The sequence below is a fragment of the Callithrix jacchus genome, chromosome 1, assembly GCF_049354715.1.
Source record: "Callithrix jacchus isolate 240 chromosome 1, calJac240_pri, whole genome shotgun sequence".
Lineage (NCBI taxonomy): Eukaryota > Metazoa > Chordata > Mammalia > Primates > Cebidae > Callithrix > Callithrix jacchus.
In genome coordinates this window covers 89,938,243-89,948,215 of record NC_133502.1, presented here as the reverse complement: position 1 = coordinate 89,948,215, position 9,973 = coordinate 89,938,243, and positions in this window count along the sequence as shown.

The window sequence follows — 9,973 nt, the reverse complement described above, 5'->3', positions numbered from 1 at the left end:
TGGCCAACATGGTGAAACCCCATCTCTACTGAAAATACAAAAAATTAGCCAGGCATCGTGGTGTGTGCCTGTAATCCCAGTTACTTGGGATGCTGAGGCAGGAGAATTGCTGGAACCCAGGAGGTGGAGGTCACAGTGAGCCAAGATCTCCTGCACTCCAGCTTGGCTGACAAGAGGGAACTCTGTCTCTAAATAAATAATTAATTAATTTAAAAAATAAAAATTTAAACTTTTATTAAAAAGTTGAGTTTAGGTTGCTAACTGCCAGCTAAGTGGGCACTGTATTCACAACACACACACCCAGGATTGATAAGGATCTTCCTCAGCCGGAGAGCTCAAACAGATGACAACAGAAGTGTTAATCATTTCCTTACTAAGCAATCTTAGTCACAGGTTCCTGCTAAAAGTGAAATCACTCCCTCGGGTTTAAACACAGTTGAAAATGTTTAACTTAGTTGCAGTTTCTTCCTTCTAGGTTAAGCACGTGGAAATTTGTTTGGCAATTCTTTTTACAGCATTATTTCCATTTGTTACTCCCACAAGCTGGAGTTTATCTGACTGGGTGGTGCATGGAAACTTCAGGACAAAATTTAATGGCCAAAGGCTGAGTGAAATTTACCCTGACTGTAGTTATGAAAAGGGTAAGTGAATAAACCTCTTTGTTGCGCTTATGTTTATTTTCTCTTATGCTAGATTTTATACACCACAAAATGCACAAAGCATAATGTTGCAATTATAGTTGACCATTTAGATTTTCCTGATAACTACATTTAAGCAACCACAGGCTAAAACCAAGAAATTAAAATGCACAATGAAGCATGCATGGCAAAATTGCTTCAGTTTTTTCTTGGAAAAGAAATTGTTTTTATTAATTAAACCACTTGCTTTGTTAATTGAACAGTTATTGAAATGTCTTTCTGCATTGATGTAACATCGGACTGTTCGGTAAATAGACTAGACACAATTTTATGGGAACAAAAAGACATAAATAATTTTATTATTGGAATTAGTCAAGCTGGAAACTGAATGGAACATCTAGAGGCAGGATTGAAATGTGAAATGATTTTGGTTCAAATAGAAATATTGTTTTATGCTGTGTGTTTCTATTTAGCAAATGATTTTTGTTTGTTTCTTGAAATCTGTTTGAAATAGATTTTTCATGACAGTTTGATAAAGAAAATCTATATCAATATCTCAATTCTTTTCTTTCCTGAAAAGGAAAATCATATTTGGTTATAACAGAAGGAATTTCATTAGAAAAATACGGATTCTACTATTGCCCATTCAATTGTGATAATATTTATTTTAAGAAAAATACAGATTATTCTTCTTTGAGGCATGAACAGTCCTGGGCACATAGAAGACTTTGTGTTAATAGCTATTGATTATTTATCTTTTTAAAAAAACACAGAATTTATACTAATGGATTTTAGAAGATATGTTTAAGTCGTTTATATAAGATCTTATTAAATATTCAATAAATCAGTAGTGAATCAAAAAGGAAGTAGATCGACTTTTTACGTGTAAGGAATTTAAATCACATCTTTCCTCCTGTGATTCAAAACTAAATTAATACTTTTCTTCTGAGTGCTTATAAAATTATAGGGACTATAAATTATTATATTTTGTTTCTTTATTTATTTATTTTGAGACAGAATCTCGGTCTGTTGTCCAGGCTGGAGTGCAGTGGCACAATCTTGGCTCACTGCAACCTTCACCTCCCAGGTTCAAGTGATTATCCTGCCTCAGCTTCCTGAGTAGCTGGGATTATAGGTGCATGCCACCACGCCCTGCCAATTTTTGTATTTTTAGTAGAGACAGAGTTTCATCATGTTGGTCAGGCTGGTCTTGAATTCCTGAACTTGTGATTTGCTGGCCTCAGCCTCCCAAAATGCTGGGATTACAGATATAAGCCACTGAGCCCCACCAGTGATAAAATTTTTTTTACAACCACATTGCCAATTATTATAAAAACCTGGAAACAACCAAGTCTTAATTAACAGAGTAGTGGTTAAATACAATGAAATATTACATACCTCATAAAAAAAGAATGAAGTCATTCCGTACTTAAAAACATGAAAACAGTCTAAGTGATATTGCTAAGGAAAAAAAGCAAGTTTCAAAAAATAGTATACTATATTACTATTTTTTATTCAACTGAATAAATACCAGTATTTACATTTACAGTGTTTGTAGGAATAGTCATCAAACCATTTAAAGTGGTCTTTTTGGGGGATTAAATGAGAAAGTTTACTTTTTACTTTGTAGACACTAGAAAGTAATTGAAAGGGACTTCGTTTTATTTATTGCTAAAACCTCAGTGTCTTCAATAGTGTCTGGCACCTAATAGGCACACAATAAATAATGTTGAGAGAATAGATTTCTGCAATATTTATTTATGTTGTAATATTTAAAAGCATAAAAATTAGCACAATCAATTTGTAAGCAGATAAAATCCAAAAAATACCTTTCAAAAACATTAAAACAAATGGTAGAACCTCTTTCTATTTTAATTTTAATTTAATTTAATTTAATTAATTAATTGATTTTTATAGAGATAGGATTGCCCTATGTTTCCCAGGCTGGTCTCGAACTCCTGGGCTCCAGTAATCCTTTTTTTTTTTTTTTAATTGCATTTTAGGTTTTGGGTTACATGTGAAGAACATGCAAGATAGTTGCATAGGTACACATGTGGCAGTGTGATTTGCTGCCTTTCTCCCCTTCACCTATATCTGGCATTTCTCCCCATGCTATCTCTCTCCAACTCCCCACCTCCCACTGTCCCTCCCCTATTCCCTCCAACAGACCCTAGTGTGTAATTCTCCCCTCCCTGTGTCCATGTGTTCTCATTGTTCAACACCTGCCTATGAGTGAGAATATGCGGTATTTCATTTTCTGTTCTTGTGTCAGTTTGCTGGGAATGATGGTCTCCAGGTTCATCCATGTCCCTATAAAGGACACGAACTCATCGTTTTTGATGGCTGCATAATATTCCGTGGTGTTTATGTGCCACATTTTCCCTGTCCACTCTATCATCAATGGGCATTTGGGTTGGTTCCAGGTCTTTGCTATTGTAAACTGTGTTGCAATGAACATTCATGTGCATATGTCCTTATAGTAGAACGATTTATAATCCTATGGATATATACCCAGTAATGGGATTGCTGGGTCAAATGGAATTTCTATTTCTAGGTCCTTGAGGAATCGCCACACTGTCTTCCACAATGGTTGAACTAATTTGCCTCCCACCAGCAGTGTAAAAGTGTTCCTATTTCTTCACATCCTTTCCAGCATCTGTTGTCTCCAGATTTTTTAATGATCACCATTCTAACTGGCGTGAGATGGTATCTCAGTGTGGTTTTGATTTGCATCTCTCTGATGACCAGTGATGATGAGCATTTTTTCATATGTTTGTTGGTCTCATGTATGTCTTCTTTTGTAAAGTGTCTGTTCATATCCTTCGCCCACTTTTGAATGGGCTTGTTTTTTTCTTGTAAATCTGTTTTAGTTCTTTGTAAGTTCTGGATATCAGCCCTTTGTCAGATGGGTAAACTGCAAAAATTTTTTCCCATTCTGTTGGTTGCTGATTCACTCTAATGAGTATTTCTTTTGCTGTGCAGAAGCTGTGGAGTTGGATTAGGTCCCATTTGTCTATTTTGGCTTTTGTTGCCAATGCTTTTGGTGTTTTGGTCATGAAGTCCTTGCCTACTCCTCTGTCCTGAATGGTTTTGCCTCGATTTTATTCTAGGGATTTTATGGTGTTACATCTTATGTTTAAGTCTTTAATCCATCTGGAGTTAATTTTAGTTTAAGGTGTCAGGAAGGGGTCCAGTTTCTGCTTTCTGCACATGGCTAGCCAGTTTTCCCAACACCATTTATTAAACAGGGAATCCTTTCCCCATTGCTTGTTTTTGTCAGGTTTGTCAAAGTCCAGTGATTCTTTAGCGTCAACCTCCCTAAGTGTTGGGATTACAGGCATGAGCCACCATACCCAGACAGAACCACTTTCAAAGCTTCTACTCCCTCTTCTCTTTAGGTTACTTCTTCTTTCCCACTTTTTGCAGGATATTCTCTCCTTTTTCTTTTTCTTTCTTTTTTTTTTTTTGAGGCAGTCTCGCTTGTCATTCAGCTGGAGTGCAGTGGCGTGATCTCGGCTCACCGCAACCTCCCTTCTTGGATTCAAGTGATTCTCCTATCTCAGCCTCTCAAGTAGCTGGGATTACAGGCACCTGCCACCATGCCTGGCTAATTTTTCTATTTTTAGTAGAGACGAGGTTTCACCATGTTGGCCAATCTAGTCTTGAAATCCTAACCTCAGATGATTCACCGGCCTCAGCCTCCCAAAGTGCTGGGATTACAGGTGTGAGTCACCACACCTGGCCCACTCCCTCTGTTTTCTAGCTAATTTTTGTTCAAAGGGAAATAAAAATATTATGGTGACTGTGTTTACTTAAGATTTTCTGCCTAGGCTTCTTACTTTGACTTTGATTTCCATCCTTAGGAACTCATACATCTAACATCCCAGATTTCTACTTATCTTTTTTGTTTGTTTGAGAAGGAGTTTCTCCCTTGTTGCCCAGGCTAAAGTGTAATTGCATGATCTTGGCTCACTGCAACCTCTGCCTCCCAGGTTCAAGTGATTCTCCTGCCTCAGCCTCCCAAGTAGTTGGGATTACAGTCATGCGGCACCACGCCTGGCTAATTTTGTATTTTTAGTAGAGACAGGGTTTCTCCAGGTTGGTCAGGCTGGTCTCAAACTCCCAGCCTCAGGTGATCCACCTGCCTTGGCCTCCAAAAGTGTTGGGATTACAGGCATAAGCCACCTTCCCAGCTAGTTTCTTTTTTTTTTTTTTTGAGACGGAGTTTCGCTCTTGTTACCCAGGCTGGAGTGCAATGGCGCGATCTTGGCTCACTGCAACCTCCGCCTCCTGGGTTCAGGCAATTCTCCTGCCTCAGCCTCCTGAGTAGCTGGGATTACAGGCACGTGCCACCATGCCCAGCTAATTTTTGTATTTTTAGTAGAGACGGGGTTTCACCGTGTGGACCAGGATGGTCTCGATCTCTTGACCTCGAGATCCACCCGCCTCAGCCTCCCAAAGTGCTGGGATTAGTTTCTACTTATCTTTTTCTGTACATGACATCTTTCCAATATCATGGCCAACTGTGAAGAATACAGACTGTCTTGTGACCCTTTCTTTCCCCGATGCCTAGCACAGGGCCTCATACACAGCAGGAGTATGTGTTTTTATTTTTTATTTTTTTGCTGGATATTCTTTTTACAAACATTTGTGCCATCCTTAATAATAGTATACTACTATAGTCCTTCCTTCTAGACCATGTATTGTATCCAATAGACACTGAATATATGTTTGTTGAATGAATGGTTGATGCTTGACTCTGGCACATAATCTCTGTGTATATGAGTGGTTAGATTTAGTTCTGAAGGAGATGGAATGAGGCTGTATTGACTTGGGATTTTTTGGGTTGCCAATAACAGAACACTTGATTAAATTTGGCAGAAGCAGAAACAGAAGATAATTTATTGGCTTAAATAGCAGTTTAGTGGTGCACCTGGCTTAAGAAATAGCAAAACACTGGCTCAAAATGATCTGTCTCTTTGTCTGTCTGTTATTCCATTCTCAGACAAAACTTGTGAAAACTAAATATTTACTATCTAGCACTTCAAAGAAAAAGTGTGTGAACTTATGATCCAGCGTTTACATTTTTATGTAATCAGTTATTCTCAGAAGGGATGAGATTGCTGTTATCAATCCTGGACTGATGACAATTCTTGTGGCTGTATGTGTGACATTCTCCCAAGCATTAATACATTCATCTATTCAATAAACCATTATTGAGCACCTACAATGTGTTGGACAGTATGAGCTCATAGTCTATTCTGAAGATTAAAGAAGACAGTTGGAATGTAGTGCAATAAATTCTACAGTGAAAGATAGGATACTAAAAATATGATACCGTCTTTCTCTGCCCCTAGGCTTCATGAAGGCAGGTTTTGGTTTTGCCCATCATTGTGAGCTCAGCCCTTGGCAGAGGGCCTAGAAGGCAGTAGGGGATCAAATATTAAATATTTGATGAGTGAACTAATGAATCAATTAATGTGATAGAGATAAGCACAGGTTGCCAAAGGAACAAATATAATCTAGACTATGACGAGATGAAGTCAGGCTATGAAGTTGAAGAAGTGGTAGAAGTGAAAGGAGAAAAGGCTGAAAGTGGGGTGGCCAGCAAAGAGGGAAGCGTTATAGTAAAAGTTCAGTGGACCCGGAGGAAAAGAGGACTAAGGTCCTGAGCCATTTAATGGGAGATTTGATGTGGGATATAACAAAAAATTATTTGGTTCCCAACTGGACAACCTTCAAAGACTTTCTGCTGATGACAGGATGAAATGAAGACTTCTTGGTGAAGCCTTCAATTCTCTATAATTTATTCCAAAGTGATTCAATCTTCTTTTTTAAATTTATGTTTTCAAAATTAAATAGAGATGGGTTCTCACTATGTTGCCCAGGCTGATCTTGAACTCCTGCCTTGGTCTCCCAAAGTGTTGGATTACAGGCACAAGCCACATCGCCCAGCCTGATCCATTCTTACTTCCCTTACTTCCTCACTCAGCTCCAACTATCTGGTTTTAGGCTTCCCGATTGTGCGTTTTTCAAATCCTAACTGTCTTTAAAAAGATAGTTCCCCTCCTTGGGATGCCCATTCTCCTTTCTCTCTAATCTGCATTACTCATTGGATAAGGTCTGATGCCATTATGACCTTTCTGACAGATCTCTCCTACCCACATCAATCTTCACTGATGTCTTTTTTCTTTTTCTTTTTTTTTTTTTTGATTCCTTCACCTGTAACCATCAACCACTTCTTTTTTAAAACAATTTATTTCTTTATTTTTGAGACAGTGTCTCACTCTGCTGCCCACAACTCACTACAACCTCTGCCTCCCGAGTTCAAGCAATTCTTCTGCGTCAGTCTCCTGAGTAGCTGGGATTACAGACATGCACCACCACACCCAGCTAATTTTTGTATTTTTAGTAGAGACAGGGTTTCACCATGTTGGCCAGGTGGTCTCAAACTCCTGACCTCAGGTGATCTACCTGCCTTGGCCTCCCAAAGTGCTGGGATTACAGCTGTGAGCCACTGCGTCCGACCCATTCTCTTCTTTTAAACATGGAATCAATGCTGCCTCAGATGATTTTGAAATGTTTCATGGGTTAATGGTTTGCATCCACCATTACATTGTAGGTTCCCAGAAACAGGGATCATAAGACATTTCATTTCCTTCATATCCTTTAGTACCCAGAGTAATACTTTATGTACACTTAATATTTGAGTAAACACTTAAGCACATATTGAGTAAACAAATGATAAGTCAGATGAATAAAATGTTACAAGATTGAAAACACTGCTGAAAAAGGAAGTCGGAAAATGGAAAATAACGAGAGAAGATGCTAATAGGGCAGGGAAAATAATTTTTACTTTGCAGTTAGAGGTATTCAAAAAAGGTCAAGTATTAAGGAAAAATAAAGTAGGAACTCAGATGCGAAGAAGTGAGTTAATTACTTTTCAGTTTAGGGCACGTCACGATCATGGATCTATGCAAGTTCTCTCTTGTTTTTTTTTTTTTATTTGTATCTGTTTGTTCATTTCTTTATATAATCCCCTTTATCTCTATTCTCTACTGTCATTCCTTTTTATTCCCACAGCAACCATTCTAATGTGGGTAACGTGCATCTTCTTCATGTATGTGGTTTTGGAAAATCTGTAGTTTTGTTTTTTTAGCAGGTATTGTACTATTTTTGTAAATATGTTCATATGTTATGGATCTTAATCTGTTTTTTACTTTTTTCACTAAACATTAAGGATTTTAGCATCTATACATATTGCTGTGGTATAGATCTGTTATTTCTAATTGCTACATAACATATACACTCCATGGTGTGAATTCACTCATTGTTCCTATTTACACCTCAAGTGATGGAAATTAATATTACCTCCAAACTGGGTGTGGTGGCTCATGCCTGTAATTCCAGCACTTTGGGAGGGTGAGGCAGGTAGATCATCTGAGGTCAGGAGTTCAAGACCAGCCTGACCAATATGGTGAAACTCCGTCTTAAAAAAAAAACAATGTTACATCCAATTCCCTGTACTACAAACTACGATGAACTTCCTCATACTGTTCCTTTATAGATCTAGTGTGAGAATTTATTTGGGATCTAGATCCACGAATGGCATTGCTGGATCACAAAGCATATGTTTGTTTAATATGAATAAGAGGTACCAGGTTTCTCTGCTAGTCTACGCACGTATGTTCCTTCCCTACCCCCGACCCCTGCAACCAATCAAAGAGTGCCTATAAAATGCAGCCACCAATGATCACAGGCTGAATGTTACTATCATCTATTTGGGACACAGCAGAAGGGAGCAATGGGGTGTCAGGTGGACTGAGATCAGGAGAGACTCAAAGGGGCCAACAGGTGGCCAGCTCTTCCGGCAGCCTGGAGTGGAATCAGAGAGCCTGGAGGCTCTGGCTTTGCAAGGTAAGGGTGGGCCAGGGCCAGGCAGCAGGAAACCCCAAACCTGACCGTGGGAGCTCATCTGAGCCGTGGCTCAGACACCCAACAGGTGTGCTTTTTTCACTGCCTGCACTTGCCAGTGCTGACTCGGTCGCCTTCCAGGGTATCCTGCCACCCAGTGGCTGCCTCCTGCTCTTCTTCCACATTGGCCTAGTGGGGTCCTTGTCTCCTCTCTCCAGGTCCCCTTGTCTTCATTACACCACTACACTGCTTCTCCCCCAACCTGGTGCCACAGAGACTGCCAGAATTTGAAGAGGTTGCAGAGAACTGGACAGAAGTCCAGGCAGGGCCACCTCCCCAGACTCTCTATGGCGCACTGTCTTACCCCCAGTCTGGAATCTGTTCTCTTCCCAGCTTGCACCCAAACCCAGTTTAGACCTTTGTGCTCAGCCCCACCCACTGCTCCAGCTGTCTTGGTCCTGGGGCAGCCCTCTTTTTCACTGGCATCCAGAACCAAACCAGGTCTTCTGTTAAGACCCTAAGGCTGGCGACCTGTTGACCTCACTTGTCCTTTATTGCTAAGAACTGAGCTCTTGTCTGTGTAAAGGTCATGGCACCATAGTCTTTGACCTCTGAGAAGTTCTTGCCACGGTGATCCTCTCCTTGCTCCCTTGAGGGGAGTTTCTCTGCCATTCTGATTGGCAACAGGCACCATCAGGTTGTATTCCTGAGACCTCAGTAACACTGGGCCTCCAGGGCCAGCCACCTCACCCAGCCTCAGAAGACAATTTGAAAAGGCTCCCACTGGCCAAAGATGGGACAAATCACATTTCAGGAACAATGAGAATTGCAACAGACTGTCAATTAATTATCTATTACTGCACAACAAATTACTCCAGAACTTTGCTTAAAGCCAACACATTTATTGTATCATAGTTTCGGAGAAACAGGAACCCAGGAGCAGCTTAAATGGTGGTGGTTCTATATCCAGGTCTCTAAAGACACTACAGTTAGGCTGCGAGCTGGGGATACCTTAATCTGAATCTGGGTCTGAAAGATCTGCTTTCAAACTCACTTATGTAGCTTTTGGCAGGAAACCGGTTCCTCAGGATGTGTGCTTCTTTACAGGGCTGTTGACAACATGGCTTCCCCCTGTCTGCTATGTTTTACTGGTTACATAGACCAATGCTTGTGCCATGTGGGAGGGAACTATACAAGGCTGTGAATATTATAAGACAGGGATCGTTGGGGACCATCTTGGAAACTGACTACCACAGTCTCAAAGTCATCAGATATACTTTAATCTATGGGTTCACAATAATATTTAAAACAAACAGCTGGGCGCAGTGGCCAGGGCTTATAGTCCCAGCTACTCAGGAGGTTGAGGAAGGAGAATTATTTGAGCCCAGGGGTTTGGGGCTGTAGTGTGCTATCACTGTGCC